The following is a 4,595-nucleotide window of genomic DNA, read 5'->3' as shown; positions in this document are numbered from 1 at the left end:
CGTATGTAGCTATATCATGTGCCACATGAAGTAGTTGGGGATTGATACTACAACATATATAAAGTTGGAGAAAATCGGTGCGCTCACTAACGTGTGTTCCCCTTGTAAGAGAAACTGTCGGTATATTCTCTATTATCCAAATACAGCAGTCAATATCTCGTACTGTTGTTTACATGAAGCCGAGTATAACCTATGTAGATTAGTGACGTGCTTTAAACAATTAAATACTTTTAAAGCACGCTACGAACCCATGTGGCATCTCGTTTCGCGCGGAAAGAACGAGCGACGGCTAAAACCTTCTGAAGGTCACTCGGGGTGCATATTTTTCGGGCTCCCCCGATTGATTATCACTGTCGGAGTCACAACAGAGGTTTTTACCAAGAAAACTGCAAGAAAATATCAAAATTCGGAAAAGGCCCTATTCTGTAGAATTACCCTAAAACTTTCTTAAGGTCACTCGGGGTGCATATTTTTCGGGCTCCCCCGATTGATTATCACTGTCGGAGTCACAACTAAGATTTTTACCAAGAAAACTGCAAGAAAATATCAAAATTCGGAAAAGTTCCTATTCTCCATAATTACCGTACTAATTATGTACTAATGCTTTTAATATGTACTAGTTTAAATTTCGGTGCGCCACCAGGGTTCAAACTCTGGCTAAGGTCATATTTTTGTGCGATAAATTTTCTGTATTATTAAAAATGCCAGATATGGTCAAAAACGCTGTTGAGGTAAGCCACAAGAATATACAATGAAAATGGGGAGGTCCTATTTAATAATTTCAAGGTGATTTTTACGTGATCTTGTCAAAACAGTTAAAGATCAAACTGCTATTGCTATGTACGAGACTTGTCCGTAAACTAAGTACCGTTTTGGAAAAAAACACATCAAAACATTTTTTTCAAAACAAAATTTATTTTTACATGAAAGAGCATTTCTTAAACTATTTTTCAACATAGTTGCCACCATTGTTCAGACATTTGTCGTAGCGGGAAAACAACTTTTCTATGCCCTCTTCATAGAAAGATGCCGCCAGTGAAGATAGCCACTGCTAAACACCGTTTTGTACGTCCTCATCGCTGTCAAAGCGCCTTCCTCCAAAATCACGCTTCAAGTTAAAAAAAAAGTGATAGTCAGAAGGTGCGAGATCGGGGCTGTACGGCGGGTGAGCGAACTGCTGGTGTCACTAAAACCTTATTCAAGCATTCGGTTGGGAGCAGTTCGATCACCCGCCGTACAGCCCCGATTTCGCACCTTCTGACTACTCGTACCACTTGTTCTTGAACTTGAAGCGTGATTTTGGAGGAAGGCGCTTTGACAGCGATGAGGACGTACAAAACGGTGTTTAACAGTGGCTATCTTCACTGGCGGCATCTTTCTATGAGGAGGGCATAGGAAAGTTGGTTTCCCGCTACGACAAATGTCTGAACAATGTTGACAACTATGCTGAAAAATAGTTTAAAAAATGCTCTTTCATGTAAAAATAAATTTTGTTTAGAAAAAAAATGTTTTGATGTATTTTTTTCCAAAACGGTACTTAGTTTACGGGCAAGCCTCGTAATGTGTCACTTGAAACCCTATAACTTGGGTCCTGAATATTTTTTCTATCTTGCATATTTTAAAAATTATTCAGGAATTCCGACCTTAATATAAATAAATATACAATATGTATAACCTGAACCATTTCACCGATTCTAGTCAAATTCAATTTCAAGTATCTTTCAATGATACCCTATTATCCTCCCCCCACCACATACGCGCGCGCGCGCGCAGACAGAGACACACGCACACATTCTAGAGTTGTTTCAAACGAGGAGGGTGAAAAAGATAAATTAATAAAAAGACAAATGATATTTAAAGAATATTAGTGATTTTTGTTGACCGTATCTGGCAATTAACCCTTAAACTACACACATTCAAATTGAGACATACGCTACACATGGGGTCAATCTGACCCCGCTAGTTTAAACAATTGCTGCAATGATACTATTCATTTTTTGATGTTGTAAAAAATTAGACATGTTATATGAACATTAACAAGTAGGATAAACTTGGTCCGAGCCATAAATAATGATTGCAATAATTTAAAAAAATTAAAATGTAGAAAGAAGCTCAAAAAGTGCCGTTTTTTACTTAAAATTCAATAACTTTTTCATTTTTTAATATTTTAACCTAAAAATTTAACTGGATACTCTTGAAACAATGTTCTTTAAGATAAAAATAATTGCAATAGTGCATATTCCAAAAAAGGTATTTACTTTGACAACCGAAGGTGTGATATTTCGGAAAAATTGAAGGCACATTTTAATTTTTTTAAATTATTGCAATCATTATTTATGGCTAGGAAAATCAAGTTTATCCTACTTGTTAATGTTAATATAACATGTCTAATGTTTTACAACATCAAAAAATGAATAGTATCATTGCAGCAATTGTTTAAACTAGCGGGGGTCAGATTGACTCCATGTGTAGCGTATGTCTCAAATAGATAGTCTTTTGCGTGTAAAATGTTTTTTTTACAAAATATATGATAAATAAAGGTTGAATACATTATTTCAATACAGCATCTGGCGTATGCTCCGAGTTCTCAAATTATACGCCATCTAAAAGTATTATAATTTATGTTATAACTAATTTTAAAAATCACACGGTATTTAAATTAATACTTACATTTTTCTAGTTGAAATGCGGTAAAATTGAACAAATATTGAATTAAAATTCTTATTGCGAAATATATTACCCCAGCCAGGATTCGAACCTGGGACGGGACCTCCCTCAATTCGTGACGGGCGTCTTAGCCAGCTCGACTATTTTTCGCAATAAGAATTTTAATTGCCAGATACGATCAACAAAAATCACTGATGTTATTAATTTATTAATTACTTCTGGCGACTTTAAGAATATTCTTACTAGTTGATTTAAAGAAGATTATTTAAAAAACGAGAATATTAAAAAGTGCAAATTAAAAATTTGCTCATTGCTTTCTTATTTGGCTAAGTTGTTTATCTAATATTAAAGGTGCAAATTGGAAATTTGTATATTGCTTCCTCATTATCTGAGCAAGTTGTTTTTTTTCAATTTCGCCTTCTTCCTAGTGAAAGCTTTGTAAGTTAAGATTAAAATTGGAAATTGCTATTGTAGAATTTCAATTTGCACACAAAGCTTCTCCTATAAGAAAGTAAAAACCCGCATGTGCGTGGGAGGAGAAGTAGAAACTTGCATTTGGCTTCCTCATAGATAAATCTTTGTGTGCAAATTAAAATTCTATAGAAGTAATTTCCAATTTGCATCTTAATTTTAGGAATTCTTATCAAATTTTCTTATTACAATTCACACCATTCTATAATAGTATTTGAAACAATGAGTGGTGAACTGCGAATTTGAAAAAGAATGTAGTTCTAACACAAAGTTAGCTTCAGCAAAACAATTCTCTTATTTAATTATTTATTATTTTGGGATGAAATAAATAAGATAGACCAAATACAAAGTTGATTGTGACAAAACATTAAAATTATTAATTCGTCAAATATCAAGCAGACTATGTTAATTTACGATAATATGCAATTACGATAAAACATTAAGACTAAAGAAACACATTTGTAGTAAGTAGTACATTTTTGTTTTTACAAAATTTGTACATGAAATTTACAGAATAATTTTGAATTGGTTTGACCGTATAATATTATAGAACCTATATTAGTATAAAATAAAAAAGATAAAATTCCTTACACGATAGTTCAACAAGCAAATAATTATATGTTTCTTGTAAACCCATTGTAGAAAAAATGTAATTAGTTTAACAATAGTATGTATCAATATTGTTCAACTTATTAATTTGTTTTACTTTACTTGTGATACTTCAATGTCACCTCTAACTTCAACTTGCAACACTAAACTGATTCTGCAACGTGTAAACTCTAGTATTTAAAAGAGCTCGGAATTAGTTGCTTTTTCGGCCTGCTTTCGGAAGCGAATCACGCCTCCTGACCCCCCGCTCAATATCGAAGTCTCGGCCGAGTTGGCCGTCGAGCCGGTAGTGGGGAGAGAGGAGACGTCGCCTCCTCCGGAAATTAGGCAAACTGATTTAAAACAATGAGTGACTTTTGAACTTGGAAAACAATGCTTCAGTTTAAATTTAGCTTTAGCAAAATTAATTTGATTTACTTTCCTTGTGATATTTCAACGTAACTTCAGACTTCAACTTGCAACGATAAACTAATTCTGTTACGTGTAAACTCTAATATTAAAAACTGCTCGGAATTATAGTGTTTTTCATTAGCAGAACTAGTGCGCACTGAGTGCACACTATTTACGAACTGTTTGTTTCTTTGCAAATTTCAGTGCGCATGAAGATCGTGCAACCAGTTTCATTGGTAATCCTAAGTGCTGAATTTTTCACATTTCATGCAGAAATCTGGCACGAGCTCCGAGTGACGATGTCGGTTTCGTACAAGATATGGCGTGAATTGGATAGATTTATAGCGTTTTTCATTGGCAGAACTAGTGCGCACTGAGTGCACACTATTTGCGAACTGTTTGTTTCATTGCGGATTTCAGTGCATACGAAGATCGTGCGTACAGTTTCGTTGGTAATA

The sequence above is a fragment of the Vollenhovia emeryi genome, unplaced genomic scaffold, assembly GCF_000949405.1.
Source record: "Vollenhovia emeryi isolate VEMERY1.0 unplaced genomic scaffold, V.emery_V1.0 DF939725.1, whole genome shotgun sequence".
NCBI lineage: Eukaryota > Metazoa > Arthropoda > Insecta > Hymenoptera > Formicidae > Vollenhovia > Vollenhovia emeryi.
The sequence above is the reverse complement of the archived record's forward strand: the minus strand, read 5'-3'. Positions refer to the sequence as shown.